Source organism: Anabrus simplex, chromosome 11, assembly GCF_040414725.1.
Source record: "Anabrus simplex isolate iqAnaSimp1 chromosome 11, ASM4041472v1, whole genome shotgun sequence".
Classification (NCBI taxonomy): domain Eukaryota; kingdom Metazoa; phylum Arthropoda; class Insecta; order Orthoptera; family Tettigoniidae; genus Anabrus; species Anabrus simplex.
The window spans coordinates 17,918,245-17,935,984 of record NC_090275.1 but is presented as its reverse complement, the minus strand read 5'-3'; the positions used below and the strand labels follow the sequence as shown (position 1 = coordinate 17,935,984).

General features: G+C 36.2%; 1 protein-coding gene across 1 annotated transcript in view; it reads left to right on the top strand.

The window, feature by feature from the left end:
• norpA (no receptor potential A) overlaps positions 1 to 17,740 on the top strand; it is a 159,946-nt gene that overhangs the window by 81,454 nt on the left and 60,752 nt on the right. The window lies entirely within an intron of this gene.

Genomic DNA, 17,740 nt, shown 5'->3' with positions numbered 1-17,740 from the left:
TGTGATAGTTACATTTACAAGCTGAAAACTCGTACTGGTTCAGTCATGAAGGAAAGAGTGTTATTCTCATTCACTTTCTCCAATCGTCACAACTGAATGTTGTAACTTGACTCCTGTTAGTATATTCAGTCAGTTATTAACAATAGCTGTGAATAGAGGATCATCATCATCATTTTCCAGCTCCAGTTTCCCGGCTGTGGTGTACAAGTGCTCGCCACTTCCTCCTGTCAAAGTAGTTTCTGTTCCCCTGTGTCCTCTCACTTGGCATTCCTCTTGCTGACCTCAGATTTCACTGAATACAGAATCATGACAGTTATTTCCATCCACACTTTCAGCACCGAGCGAGTTGGCTGTGCAATATGGGCCATGTAGTTGTAAAGTTGCTTGGTGTTTGAACTCCAGCCCTGCAAATGGTTTTTAATGGTTTCTTGTTTTCACACTGTACTTTAATTAAGGCCACGGCCACTTCCTTCGCAGACCCTGGCCTTTATCTGTCCCATCAACACTAAATACCTTTCTGAGTTAGTGCAACATTAGAACTACTAGCATTGTTCTTACAGGACATATCTGTAATACTTCTTGTACAGCTTTTCCATATCTCATCTATTTCATTGCATTATTCTTGAATTTTATGTTAACATCTATTTTTTACATTTTTTCACTGTTTGAATAATGAATATAGTGGCCTTTAGTTAATAGGGTCGGATTTGATTTCCGATCAGGCTGGTGATTTTAAGCCACAATGGTTAATTCATCTGGTTCGGGGACTGGGCGTTTGAGTTTGTCTTAACCCAATCACTTCAGATTTAATGGTCCTGCAATTTCGCTTAGAAATCAGATTTTAAATCACCTCAGCACGAGTAAGCTGCCCGATCAGAACTACTGTGCACCGCTCTGATATAAATCCCATACATGAACAGCAACCAGAATTTTTATGCACAATATTTATTTCAGTGAAGCATTCAGAATAATATTGTACTTGCCAACAATGATGTCAGAACAAAGATTTTGTGTGGTAAATCTCGAAACATGTGGGTATATGTAGAGTCACTTCTCACTTTTTGGAGTCTCAGTACATTTATCTTTGCTGCAATATAATTGGGACCGGGTGAGTTGGCCGTGCGGTTAGGGGTGCGCAGCTGTGAGCTTGCATCCGGGAGATAGCGAGTTCGAATCCCCCTGTCGGCAGCCCTGAATATGGTTTTCCGTGGTTTCCCATTTTCACACCAGGCAAATGCTGGGGCTGTACCTTAATTAAGGCCACGACCGCTTCATTTCAACTCCTGGGTCTTTCCCATCCTATCGTTGCCATAAGATCTATTTGTGTTGGTGCGATGTGAAGCCACTAGGGGGGAAAAAAAAGGAAACTCCTGAGGTACTATATTCCGGCTCGTCGGCCTCTCGAAAAATCTTATAAGTAGTTAGTGGGACGTAAAGCAAATATTATCACACAAAATATCTTCAGTATTATCATAATCGGAATCACTGCCTAAAACACTTCCAATTAACTCGGCAATAGTACTGCTGTCACTGGCCATTACTACACCCGGAGCCATGGCTAGGAGACTGACTGACACCTGATGAAATGTTTGTACTTTCAGTGGCTACAATTGGGCAATACATTATGGTACAAGTTGTTAGAAGGAGAGCTGCAAACCAGCCACAATCCTGTTCTATTCATAGAAATTTGCAGGGGTGATCAAAATATAAGCTAGTACATATGACTCGGCATGTCTTGTCATTTGAGTTGAAGGCCTGGCCATTGCTTGCGTCAAGTGAGTCCAGTGGGTTATTACACTTCTCTTGATGTGCACACACTAGCAACCATCACAGAAGCACCTAATAGTGATTGCACCCATGCACATAGTTGGCATCAGGAAGGGCATCCAGCTATAAAACTGGACCGAATCCACATATGGTGCCAACTCCAATAAAATTGGAAAATGCCCAGGAAGGAGGAGGATGTATAGTAGGTGAAATAGAATTATGGTGTAGTAAGGCTAATGCAGTGTTCTGTAAGAAAGAAGTGGGTTTTTGGACAAAGTTCTTTACTTTGCTGTATGGGAGTGAATGTGTGGTGGACTCAGGATATCTTATTCATAAGTTAGAAGTAACTGATATGAAGGTTGCAAAGATGAATGCTGGTACAAGGAGGAGGTTATTAAGGATGAGGAGGTAAATGCTAAATTAACAACTAACTCTGTGGTTGAAGCTCTGAATATAAACTGACTTCGGTGGCGGGGTCATGCGAGACAAATGGAGGAGGACAGGATACCGAGATGAATAATGGAGTTGGTCATAGAGGGTAAGAAGAGCAAAGAGAGACAAAGATTACTATGATTGGACTCTGTTTTTAATAATTTAAAAATAATTGCAGAACTAAAGGAGACAGAGGTAGTTGCTAATAGAGGCTTGCAGAGTAAACGCAGTCTATTATGAAGTAATGTACAGGGCTGAGTGTTTCGGGTTCTATCCTGGCTCAGTCTGGTGGTATTTGAAGGTGCTCATATACGTCAGCCTCGTGTCGGTAGATTTACTGGCACTTAAAAGTACACCTGCGGGACTAAATTCCGGTACCTCAGCATCTCCGGAAACCATCAAAATAGTTAGTGTGACGTAAAGTAGTGGTGGATCGTTCATGAACGAAATGACTCTCGTTCATTTCTGGCCAGTACCATGCTTCAGATAATCACGTGACATACAGAAGCCGCTTTCGTTCAGCCTCTTCCCGCACTTAGTTAGTTAGTGCACTGAGTGCAGTAGTTGTGGTGTGTCGGTTAGGTACGTTATTTGTGCCATACTTCTGGCAACTTGCTGAAACAATAAAATGAAATAAACAACATGTTATTGGGCGATACTTACCAGTTCACTTCTTGTATGTGCCCATAATTTATGAAGGATGTTCTGTAGATCCAGTAGGTTTTAAGAGCAAATAAACGACACCAAGTTCAGGTTAACTATCCTCAACTAAGCACGAATAACAGTCACTATCCAGAATACTGAATATACCACCCAGCAAGTAAAAACGGCATAGTTTTATTCTGTCTCAAATAATTAAGAAATACTCTGACAAATCCTCACCTGTTTCGTAGTTATGAATCAACATATTGCCAAAATCATCCGGTTTTACGGCACAGTGGATAAAATGATAAACCGTAGTTTTAAATCAATTTAAGGGAAATAGGAAATAACGCTGGTTTTGGCTTTAAAATATAGGCTAAATAACTCGTGCAAAGTGTATACCGCAGTATATTTTCAAATAATTATTTATTAACGTGTAGTCGTGTAAGGAGTCATACTTCGTAGCTGGGTGGTCAGCATTGAGGCCTTCGGTGCAGAGGGTCCCAGATTCGATTCTCGGACAAGTCGGGGATTTTTATCTCTTCTGATTAATTCTTCTGGTTTTATTATTTATAAATTTCATTTTCCGTATTGACAGACTCAAAGTATAGATAAGAAATGTGTTTTTCCACCATTCAATACACAATTTATTTTAATATATTAAGCTAGTACCGGTTTCGGCCCTTTAACGGCCATCATCAGCTAGTACATGTTTTGTTTAGCCATTAGACAATACACAAGTTGTTATATTAGGCATCCGGATGTCTAATGGGGGATGGAAATGTATATAATAACATATAATTAAAATATCAGTGGTTAGGGTAAAAAGTTACAAATAGAGTATGAGTATGTAAAACATATTAAAAAACACACAGGCCACAATATACAACATTTAAAAAAGTTTCAACACATTAAAATGGTGCGTATGGGTAGACACTTGTTAAAATCTTCAGTTCATGCTATGTAGATTCCATTCTTCTGTCCTCTGTGCAGTTACTTCTAAGTTATGTTGATTATATTGCGTAAGGTAATCTTCAAGGACATTTTGAAACTAGTGTATGTCTTATTGATGTGGGCCTTTGTCGTGATGAAATTTTTGTTGTGTTATATATCCCAACTTGTGATATACTATGGCAGGTTTCAATATAGCAAACAGCAGGTCTCGAGCTTGTATTTAGAAGTGGTCGGTGGTAACACCTCTCTCGTCTATGTTTGTTCTTGTAGTCTGTAAAGATAAAGTGATGTGAGTATGCCGGTAGTGTGTGTATGAAGGAATGCCTAGTGTGTGTATGGATAGAGTACTTACTATGGTTGTTGTGGAGGTCTTGTGCCGATGTGTTTGAAGGCTTGTTGTGTTCTGCTGCGAGTGCGTCTGGGGCTCATATTAGCTGTGGAGGGGAATGTAGGTGGAGGGGAAGAAGGAGTGGCTGTTGGAGAAGTAGGGGCGGGGTCAGGCTTGTGATTCGTTGGTTTGTTAGAGCGTGTGTTTACTATTTTGAGATAATCATTCTTTAATGTCGGAATGGCTTTGTCAAAAATGATGCTGGTTTTTTCATTAATATCATTAATGTTATGATTGGGGTTGGCGTATTGGTCTAAAGAAATGTAGAAATCTTCGGTTATGTTGAGCAGGGGGCCCTTGGAGTTTATATTAAGTATCGTCATGTCGTTATTGATGTTTGTGAAACTATGCTTGGATTCTTCTACATGTTGGCCTATTGATGAGAAATGGTTATGTTTTACTGCATTTATATGTTCATTGTAGCGGATGGTGAAGTTTCTGCCTGTACGTCCTATGTAACTTATGTCACAGTTGTTACATTTGATACGGTAGACACCTGATTGGTTGTATTTATTGTTATTATTGACTGTTTTAGTGTTATGTATAATGTTGGTACTATTGTGTGTGGTTTTGAATACTGTTTTAATGTTGTGCTTCTTGAAAATATTAGTTATAGTATATATGTGGGTGTTGTTGAAGGTAAATAGGGCATAGTCTTTTTTGGGTTTGGCTGTTTTTGCTAATTTAGTTTTAGGTTGTGATTTTATTTTGTTAACCATTTCTTTGCTGTATCCGTTGTGTTTAGCTATGTCGTGGATTAACTTCAATTCATTATTTTGGTCTTCTGTTGTCATTGGGATGTTAAAGGCTCTATAAATCATACTATAATAGGCTGCTCTTTTATGTGTATTGGGATGAATGGAGTCATTTTTTATGGTATTTGAGGTGTGTGTGGGTTTCCTGTAGATCTTGTAAGATAGGTGGTTGTCGTGTCTGGTTATTGTTAAGTCTAGGTAATTTAGTGTACGGTTGTTTTCGGTTTCTTTGGTGAATTTAATTTGGGGATCTAGAGTGTTAAGCTTGTCTAGTATAGTTTGTGCGTCAGTGGATCTATTATCTAACACTACGAAGACATCGTCAACAAATCTGCACCAAAAATGTATGTTATCTATTTCTTTGATTGACGTGTGTTCTAAGTTATCTATATATATTTCTGCTAATATTCCGGAGGCAGGAGACCCCATAGGTAGGCCTTGTTGCTGATAAATGGTATCGTGAAATCTGAAATAGTTATTGTTTATGGCGAATTCAAGTAAGTTTATGAATTCGTTTATTTCTAAGGTGCTCAAGTTGCTATTGTTTTTTAGGTTAGATTCTATTATTTTGATTGTTTGTTTAACAGGAATGTTAGGGTACATATTTATTATGTCAAATGAAGCAAGGGTATGGTGTTGTTCGATCTTTAGCTCTTTGGTTCTATTGCAGAAATCTATTGAGTTTAGTATTGTTTTGTTTGCTAAAAATGTATAGTGCTTTTTTAAAAAAATTTGGATGAATTGCGATAATTTGTAGGTTGGACTGGCTCTATAGTTTATAATAGGTCTCATAGGTACGTCTTCTTTATGTATTTTTGGGTAGGCTTTCGCAGTCGGTAATTGGGGGTTCATTGTTATGAGTTTAGCAGATTCAGTTTCGGTGAGAAGAAAATGTGTGTTTTTAAGTAAAATTTTTAAATTCCTTTGTATGTTGTTGGTTGGATCTCGGCGTTTAATGGAAAAAGTATTATCTTGGAAACATTTTTTAGTCTTTGCTATGTATTCATTTTTATCCATAATGACCGTAGTGTTGCCTTTGTCGGCCTTCGTTACTAGTAGATTGTTTTGTTTTATTTTATTTTTAAGTTTGTTTAAGTTCGATCTATTGGTAGTATTCGTGTTTGGGTTATTATTGTGGATGCTATTGATGTATTGCGGAATCTTTCTACTGATTTCGTGTCTTACTTCGTCTCGTATGTCATATGGGATCTTTTGTAAAGCAAGTTCTGTTTCGGTAATGGTAGTTATAATATTCTGGTAGGATGATGCATTACCCCAGTTGTGTTTGGGTCCCCTGTTCAATATATCAGTTTCTACGTCGTCAAATACGGTTTGCGTAAGATTTTTTATAGACGGATGGAATTTATGTTGGGAATTCTTGTTAGGAAGAGAGGGATCTTTGTTTTGGATTATGGTTAGTGACTTTGGTTTACTTTGTTGTTGTTTCAGTGTTTCCAGTTTTTTGTTTAGTGTGTTTTGTTTCTTTATGGCTAAGTCTTCTATTTTTTCTCTGGAAATTCGTTGAAAATAATTCCAATAGCTGTGTGGGAGTTCATGGGATGCTTTCAGGTGTGTTGAGTAAAGTTCATTATTAAGGTGTTGTTTCTTCCGATATAGGAATTTTATTTCTTCTTTTAACCAAATTTCATTAGTCCTGTTTTGTGTTTTGCGTGTCTGAGCAGTTCGTCTGTGTTTATTATTGTATTTCTGGAGAAATTTCGGTGTTAAGTTGTTTGAAAGGCATTCCTTCAAAAAGGCAATGCTTTTGGTTGTGTTCATTAGTTTAATTTTCAAGTTCTGATATTTAAATGCCTTACGTTTTGCCTGGTTGGCTTCCGTATTATAATTTATAAATTTCATTTTCCGTATTGACAGACTCAAAGTATAGATAAGAAATGTGTTTTTCCACCATTCAATACACAATTTATTTTAATATATTAAGCTAGTACCGGTTTCGGCCCTTTAACGGCCATCATCAGCTAGTACATGTTTTGTTTATCCATTAGACAATACACAAGTTGTTATATTAGGCATCCGGATGTCTAATGGGGGATGGAAATGTATATAATAACATATAATTAAAATATCAGTGGTTAGGGTAAAAAGTTACAAATAGAGTATGAGTATGTAAAACATATTAAAAAACACACAGGCCACAATATACAACATTTAAAAAAGTTTCAACACATTAAAATGGTGCGTATGGGTAGACACTTGTTAAAATCTTCAGTTCATGCTATGTAGATTCCATTCTTCTGTCCTCTGTGCAGTTACTTCTAAGTTATGTTGATTATATTGCGTAAGGTAATCTTCAAGGACATTTTGAAACTAGTGTATGTCTTATTGATGTGGGCCTTTGTCGTGATGAAATTTTGTTGTGTTATATATCCCAACTTGTGATATACTATGGCAGGTTTCAATATAGCAAACAGCAGGTCTCGAGCTTGTATTTAGAAGTGGTCGGTGGTAACACCTCTCTCGTCTATGTTTGTTCTTGTAGTCTGTAAAGATAAAGTGATGTGAGTATGCCGGTAGTGTGTGTATGAAGGAATGCCTAGTGTGTGTATGGATAGAGTACTTACTATGGTTGTTGTGGAGGTCTTGTGCCGATGTGTTTGAAGGCTTGTTGTGTTCTGCTGCGAGTGCGTCTGGGGCTCATATTAGCTGTGGAGGGGAATGTAGGTGGAGGGGAAGAAGGAGTGGCTGTTGGAGAAGTAGGGGCGGGGTCAGGCTTGTGATTCGTTGGTTTGTTAGAGCGTGTGTTTACTATTTTGAGATAATCATTCTTTAATGTCGGAATGGCTTTGTCAAAAATGATGCTGGTTTTTTCATTAATATCATTAATGTTATGATTGGGGTTGGCGTATTGGTCTAAAGAAATGTAGAAATCTTTGGTTATGTTGAGCAGGGGGCCCTTGGAGTTTATATTAAGTATCGTCATGTCGTTATTGATGTTTGTGAAACTATGCTTGGATTCTTCTACATGTTGGCCTATTGATGAGAAATGGTTATGTTTTACTGCATTTATATGTTCATTGTAGCGGATGGTGAAGTTTCTGCCTGTACGTCCTATGTAACTTATGTCACAGTTGTTACATTTGATACGGTAGACACCTGATTGGTTGTATTTATTGTTATTATTGACTGTTTTAGTGTTATGTATAATGTTGGTACTATTGTGTGTGGTTTTGAATACTGTTTTAATGTTGTGCTTCTTGAAAATATTAGTTATAGTATATATGTGGGTGTTGTTGAAGGTAAATAGGGCATAGTCTTTTTTGGGTTTGGCTGTTTTTGCTAATTTAGTTTTAGGTTGTGATTTTATTTTGTTAACCATTTCTTTGCTGTATCCGTTGTGTTTAGCTATGTCGTGGATTAACTTCAATTCATTATTTTGGTCTTCTGTTGTCATTGGGATGTTAAAGGCTCTATAAATCATACTATAATAGGCTGCTCTTTTATGTGTATTGGGATGAATGGAGTCATTTTTTATGGTATTTGAGGTGTGTGTGGGTTTCCTGTAGATCTTGTAAGATAGGTGGTTGTCGTGTCTGGTTATTGTTAAGTCTAGGTAATTTAGTGTACGGTTGTTTTCGGTTTCTTTGGTGAATTTAATTTGGGGATCTAGAGTGTTAAGCTTGTCTAGTATAGTTTGTGCGTCAGTGGATCTATTATCTAACACTACGAAGACATCGTCAACAAATCTGCACCAAAAATGTATGTTATCTATTTCTTTGATTGACGTGTGTTCTAAGTTATCTATATATATTTCTGCTAATATTCCGGAGGCAGGAGACCCCATAGGTAGGCCTTGTTGCTGATAAATGGTATCGTGAAATCTGAAATAGTTATTGTTTATGGCGAATTCAAGTAAGTTTATGAATTCGTTTATTTCTAAGGTGCTCAAGTTGCTATTGTTTTTTAGGTTAGATTCTATTATTTTGATTGTTTGTTTAACAGGAATGTTAGGGTACATATTTATTATGTCAAATGAAGCAAGGGTATGGTGTTGTTCGATCTTTAGCTCTTTGGTTCTATTGCAGAAATCTATTGAGTTTAGTATTGTTTTGTTTGCTAAAAATGTATAGTGCTTTTTAAAAAAAATTTGGATGAATTGCGATAATTTGTAGGTTGGACTGGCTCTATAGTTTATAATAGGTCTCATAGGTACGTCTTCTTTATGTATTTTTGGGTAGGCTTTCGCAGTTGGTAATTGGGGGTTCATTGTTATGAGTTTAGCAGATTCAGTTTCGGTGAGAAGAAAATGTGTGTTTTTAAGTAAAATTTTTAAATTCCTTTGTATGTTGTTCACCAAAGAAACCGAAAACAACCGTACACTAAATTACCTAGACTTAACAATAACCAGACACGACAACCACCTATCTTACAAGATCTACAGGAAACCCACACACACCTCAAATACCATAAAAAATGACTCCATTCATCCCAATACACATAAAAGAGCAGCCTATTATAGTATGATTTATAGAGCCTTTAACATCCCAATGACAACAGAAGACCAAAATAATGAATTGAAGTTAATCCACGACATAGCTAAACACAACGGATACAGCAAAGAAATGGTTAACAAAATCATTCACAAAATAAAATCACAACCTAAAACTAAATTAGCAAAAACAGCCAAACCCAAAAAAGACTATGCCCTATTTACCTTCAACAACACCCACATATATACTATAACTAATATTTTCAAGAAGCACAACATTAAAACAGTATTCAAAACCACACACAATAGTACCAACATTATACATAACACTAAAACAGTCAATAATAACAATAAATACAACCAATCAGGTGTCTACCGTATCAAATGTAACAACTGTGACATAAGTTACATAGGACGTACAGGCAGAAACTTCACCATCCGCTACAATGAACATATAAATGCAGTAAAACATAACCATTTCTCATCAATAGGCCAACATGTAGAAGAATCCAAGCATAGTTTCACAAACATCAATAACGACATGACGATACTTAATATAAACTCCAAGGGCCCCCTGCTCAACATAACCGAAGATTTCTACATTTCTTTAGACCAATACGCCAACCCCAATCATAACATTAATGATATTAATGAAAAAACCAGCATCATTTTTGACAAAGCCATTCCGACATTAAAGAATGATTATCTCAAAATAGTAAACACACGCTCTAACAAACCAACGAATCACAAGCCTGACCCCGCCCCTACTTCTCCAACAGCCACTCCTTCTTCCCCTCCACCTACATTCCCCTCCACAGCTAATATGAGCCCCAGACGCACTCGCAGCAGAACACAACAAGCCTTCAAACACATCGGCACAAGACCTCCACAACAACCATAGTAAGTACTCTATCCATACACACACTAGGCATTCCTTCATACACACACTACCGGCATACTCACATCACTTTATCTTTACAGACTACAAGAACAAACATAGACGAGAGAGGTGTTACCACCGACCACTTCTAAATACAAGCTCGAGACCTGCTGTTTGCTATATTGAAACCTGCCATAGTATATCACAAGTTGGGATATATAACACAACAAAATTTCATCACGACAAAGGCCCACATCAATAAGACATACACTAGTTTCAAAATGTCCTTGAAGATTACCTTACGCAATATAATCAACATAACTTAGAAGTAACTGCACAGAGGACAGAAGAATGGAATCTACATAGCATGAACTGAAGATTTTAACAAGTGTCTACCCATACGCACCATTTTAATGTGTTGAAACTTTTTTAAATGTTGTATATTGTGGCCTGTGTGTTTTTTAATATGTTTTACATACTCATACTCTATTTGTAACTTTTTACCCTAACCACTGATATTTTAATTATATGTTATTATATACATTTCCATCCCCCATTAGACATCCGGATGCCTAATATAACAACTTGTGTATTGTCTAATGGCTAAACAAAACATGTACTAGCTGATGATGGCCGTTAAAGGGCCGAAACCGGTACTAGCTTAATATATTAAAATAAATTGTGTATTGAATGGTGGAAAAACACATTTCTTATCTATACTTTGAGTCTGTCAATACGGAAAATGAAATTTATAAATAATAATACGGAAGCCAACCAGGCAAAACGTAAGGCATTTAAATATCAGAACTTGAAAATTAAACTAATGAACACAACCAAAAGCATTGCCTTTTTGAAGGAATGCCTTTCAAACAACTTAACACCGAAATTTCTCCAGAAATACAATAATAAACACAGACGAACTGCTCAGACACGCAAAACACAAAACAGGACTAATGAAATTTGGTTAAAAGAAGAAATAAAATTCCTATATCGGAAGAAACAACACCTTAATAATGAACTTTACTCAACACACCTGAAAGCATCCCATGAACTCCCACACAGCTATTGGAATTATTTTCAACGAATTTCCAGAGAAAAAATAGAAGACTTAGCCATAAAGAAACAAAACACACTAAACAAAAAACTGGAAACACTGAAACAACAACAAAGTAAACCAAAGTCACTAACCATAATCCAAAACAAAGATCCCTCTCTTCCTAACAAGAATTCCCAACATAAATTCCATCCGTCTATAAAAAATCTTACGCAAACCGTATTTGACGACGTAGAAACGGATATATTGAACAGGGGACCCAAACACAACTGGGGTAATGCATCATCCTACCAGAATATTATAACTACCATTACCGAAACAGAACTTGCTTTACAAAAGATCCCATATGACATACGAGACGAAGTAAGACACGAAATCAGTAGAAAGATTCCGCAATACATCAATAGCATCCACAATAATAACCCAAACACGAATACTACCAATAGATCGAACTTAAACAAACTTAAAAATAAAATAAAACAAAACAATCTACTAGTAACGAAGGCCGACAAAGGCAACACTACGGTCATTATGGATAAAAATGAATACATAGCAAAGACTAAAAAATGTTTCCAAGATAATACTTTTTCCATTAAACGCCGAGATCCAACCAACAACATACAAAGGAATTTAAAAATTTTACTTAAAAACACACATTTTCTTCTCACCGAAACTGAATCTGCTAAACTCATAACAATGAACCCCCAATTACCGACTGCGAAAGCCTACCCAAAAATACATAAAGAAGACGTACCTATGAGACCTATTATAAACTATAGAGCCAGTCCAACCTACAAATTATCGCAATTCATCCAAATTTTTTTAAAAAAGCACTATACATTTTTAGCAAACAAAACAATACTAAACTCAATAGATTTCTGCAATAGAACCAAAGAGCTAAAGATCGAACAACACCATACCCTTGCTTCATTTGACATAATAAATATGTACCCTAACATTCCTGTTAAACAAACAATCAAAATAATAGAATCTAACCTAAAAAACAATAGCAACTTGAGCACCTTAGAAATAAACGAATTCATAAACTTACTTGAATTCGCCATAAACAATAACTATTTCAGATTTCACGATACCATTTATCAGCAACAAGGCCTACCTATGGGGTCTCCTGCCTCCGGAATATTAGCAGAAATATATATAGATAACTTAGAACACACGTCAATCAAAGAAATAGATAACATACATTTTTGGTGCAGATTTGTTGACGATGTCTTCGTAGTGTTAGATAATAGATCCACTGACGCACAAACTATACTAGACAAGCTTAACACTCTAGATCCCCAAATTAAATTCACCAAAGAAACCGAAAACAACCGTACACTAAATTACCTAGACTTAACAATAACCAGACACGACAACCACCTATCTTACAAGATCTACAGGAAACCCACACACACCTCAAATACCATAAAAAATGACTCCATTCATCCCAATACACATAAAAGAGCAGCCTATTATAGTATGATTTATAGAGCCTTTAACATCCCAATGACAACAGAAGACCAAAATAATGAATTGAAGTTAATCCACGACATAGCTAAACACAACGGATACAGCAAAGAAATGGTTAACAAAATAAAATCACAACCTAAAACTAAATTAGCAAAAACAGCCAAACCCAAAAAAGACTATGCCCTATTTACCTTCAACAACACCCACATATATACTATAACTAATATTTTCAAGAAGCACAACATTAAAACAGTATTCAAAACCACACACAATAGTACCAACATTATACATAACACTAAAACAGTCAATAATAACAATAAATACAACCAATCAGGTGTCTACCGTATCAAATGTAACAACTGTGACATAAGTTACATAGGACGTACAGGCAGAAACTTCACCATCCGCTACAATGAACATATAAATGCAGTAAAACATAACCATTTCTCATCAATAGGCCAACATGTAGAAGAATCCAAGCATAGTTTCACAAACATCAATAACGACATGACGATACTTAATATAAACTCCAAGGGCCCCCTGCTCAACATAACCGAAGATTTCTACATTTCTTTAGACCAATACGCCAACCCCAATCATAACATTAATGATATTAATGAAAAAACCAGCATCATTTTTGACAAAGCCATTCCGACATTAAAGAATGATTATCTCAAAATAGTAAACACACGCTCTAACAAACCAACGAATCACAAGCCTGACCCCGCCCCTACTTCTCCAACAGCCACTCCTTCTTCCCCTCCACCTACATTCCCCTCCACAGCTAATATGAGCCCCAGACGCACTCGCAGCAGAACACAACAAGCCTTCAAACACATCGGCACAAGACCTCCACAACAACCATAGTAAGTACTCTATCCATACACACACTAGGCATTCCTTCATACACACACTACCGGCATACTCACATCACTTTATCTTTACAGACTACAAGAACAAACATAGACGAGAGAGCTGTTACCACCGACCACTTCTAAATACAAGCTCGAGACCTGCTGTTTGCTATATTGAAACCTGCCATAGTATATCACAAGTTGGGATATATAACACAACAAAATTTCATCACGACAAAGGCCCACATCAATAAGACATACACTAGTTTCAAAATGTCCTTGAAGATTACCTTACGCAATATAATCAACATAACTTAGAAGTAACTGCACAGAGGACAGAAGAATGGAATCTACATAGCATGAACTGAAGATTTTAACAAGTGTCTACCCATACGCACCATTTTAATGTGTTGAAACTTTTTTAAATGTTGTATATTGTGGCCTGTGTGTTTTTTAATATGTTTTACATACTCATACTCTATTTGTAACTTTTTACCCTAACCACTGATATTTTAATTATATGTTATTATATACATTTCCATCCCCCATTAGACATCCGGATGCCTAATATAACAACTTGTGTATTGTCTAATGGCTAAACAAAACATGTACTAGCTGATGATGGCCGTTAAAGGGCCGAAACCGGTACTAGCTTAATATATTAAAATAAATTGTGTATTGAATGGTGGAAAAACACATTTCTTATCTATACTTTGAGTCTGTCAATACGGAAAATGAAATTTATAAATAATAATACGGAAGCCAACCAGGCAAAACGTAAGGCATTTAAATATCAGAACTTGAAAATTAAACTAATGAACACAACCAAAAGCATTGCCTTTTTGAAGGAATGCCTTTCAAACAACTTAACACCGAAATTTCTCCAGAAATACAATAATAAACACAGACGAACTGCTCAGACACGCAAAACACAAAACAGGACTAATGAAATTTGGTTAAAAGAAGAAATAAAATTCCTATATCGGAAGAAACAACACCTTAATAATGAACTTTACTCAACACACCTGAAAGCATCCCATGAACTCCCACACAGCTATTGGAATTATTTTCAACGAATTTCCAGAGAAAAAATAGAAGACTTAGCCATAAAGAAACAAAACACACTAAACAAAAAACTGGAAACACTGAAACAACAACAAAGTAAACCAAAGTCACTAACCATAATCCAAAACAAAGATCCCTCTCTTCCTAACAAGAATTCCCAACATAAATTCCATCCGTCTATAAAAAATCTTACGCAAACCGTATTTGACGACGTAGAAACGGATATATTGAACAGGGGACCCAAACACAACTGGGGTAATGCATCATCCTACCAGAATATTATAACTACCATTACCGAAACAGAACTTGCTTTACAAAAGATCCCATATGACATACGAGACGAAGTAAGACACGAAATCAGTAGAAAGATTCCGCAATACATCAATAGCATCCACAATAATAACCCAAACACGAATACTACCAATAGATCGAACTTAAACTTAAAAATAAAATAAAACAAAACAATCTACTAGTAACGAAGGCCGACAAAGGCAACACTACGGTCATTATGGATAAAAATGAATACATAGCAAAGACTAAAAAATGTTTCCAAGATAATACTTTTTCCATTAAACGCCGAGATCCAACCAACAACATACAAAGGAATTTAAAAATTTTACTTAAAAACACACATTTTCTTCTCACCGAAACTGAATCTGCTAAACTCATAACAATGAACCCCCAATTACCGACTGCGAAAGCCTACCCAAAAATACATAAAGAAGACGTACCTATGAGACCTATTATAAACTATAGAGCCAGTCCAACCTACAAATTATCGCAATTCATCCAAATTTTTTTAAAAAAGCACTATACATTTTTAGCAAACAAAACAATACTAAACTCAATAGATTTCTGCAATAGAACCAAAGAGCTAAAGATCGAACAACACCATACCCTTGCTTCATTTGACATAATAAATATGTACCCTAACATTCCTGTTAAACAAACAATCAAAATAATAGAATCTAACCTAAAAAACAATAGCAACTTGAGCACCTTAGAAATAAACGAATTCATAAACTTACTTGAATTCGCCATAAACAATAACTATTTCAGATTTCACGATACCATTTATCAGCAACAAGGCCTACCTATGGGGTCTCCTGCCTCCGGAATATTAGCAGAAATATATATAGATAACTTAGAACACACGTCAATCAAAGAAATAGATAACATACATTTTTGGTGCAGATTTGTTGACGATGTCTTCGTAGTGTTAGATAATAGATCCACTGACGCACAAACTATACTAGACAAGCTTAACACTCTAGATCCCCAAATTAAATTCACCAAAGAAACCGAAAACAACCGTACACTAAATTACCTAGACTTAACAATAACCAGACACGACAACCACCTATCTTACAAGATCTACAGGAAACCCACACACACCTCAAATACCATAAAAAATGACTCCATTCATCCCAATACACATAAAAGAGCAGCCTATTATAGTATGATTTATAGAGCCTTTAACATCCCAATGACAACAGAAGACCAAAATAATGAATTGAAGTTAATCCACGACATAGCTAAACACAACGGATACAGCAAAGAAATGGTTAACAAAATAAAATCACAACCTAAAACTAAATTAGCAAAAACAGCCAAACCCAAAAAAGACTATGCCCTATTTACCTTCAACAACACCCACATATATACTATAACTAATATTTTCAAGAAGCACAACATTAAAACAGTATTCAAAACCACACACAATAGTACCAACATTATACATAACACTAAAACAGTCAATAATAACAATAAATACAACCAATCAGGTGTCTACAGTATCAAATGTAACAACTGTGACATAAGTTACATAGGACGTACAGGCAGAAACTTCACCATCCGCTACAATGAACATATAAATGCAGTAAAACATAACCATTTCTCATCAATAGGCCAACATGTAGAAGAATCCAAGCATAGTTTCACAAACATCAATAACGACATGACGATACTTAATATAAACTCCAAGGGCCCCCTGCTCAACATAACCGAAGATTTCTACATTTCTTTAGACCAATACGCCAACCCCAATCATAACATTAATGATATTAATGAAAAAACCAGCATCATTTTTGACAAAGCCATTCCGACATTAAAGAATGATTATCTCAAAATAGTAAACACACGCTCTAACAAACCAACGAATCACAAGCCTGACCCCGCCCCTACTTCTCCAACAGCCACTCCTTCTTCCCCTCCACCCACATTCCCCTCCACAGCTAATATGAGCCCCAGACGCACTCGCAGCAGAACACAACAAGCCTTCAAACACATCGGCACAAGACCTCCACAACAACCATAGTAAGTACTCTATCCATACACACACTAGGCATTCCTTCATACACACACTACCGGCATACTCACATCACTTTATCTTTACAGACTACAAGAACAAACATAGACGAGAGAGGTGTTACCACCGACCACTTCTAAATACAAGCTCGAGACCTGCTGTTTGCTATATTGAAACCTGCCATAGTATATCACAAGTTGGGATATATAACACAACAAAATTTCATCACGACAAAGGCCCACATCAATAAGACATACACTAGTTTCAAAATGTCCTTGAAGATTACCTTACGCAATATAATCAACATAACTTAGAAGTAACTGCACAGAGGACAGAAGAATGGAATCTACATAGCATGAACTGAAGATTTTAACAAGTGTCTACCCATACGCACCATTTTAATGTGTTGAAACTTTTTTAAATGTTGTATATTGTGGCCTGTGTGTTTTTTAATATGTTTTACATACTCATACTCTATTTGTAACTTTTTACCCTAACCACTGATATTTTAATTATATGTTATTATATACATTTCCATCCCCCATTAGACATCCGGATGCCTAATATAACAACTTGTGTATTGTCTAATGGCTAAACAAAACATGTACTAGCTGATGATGGCCGTTAAAGGGCCGAAACCGGTACTAGCTTAATATATTAAAATAAATTGTGTATTGAATGGTGGAAAAACACATTTCTTATCTATACTTTAATTCTTCTG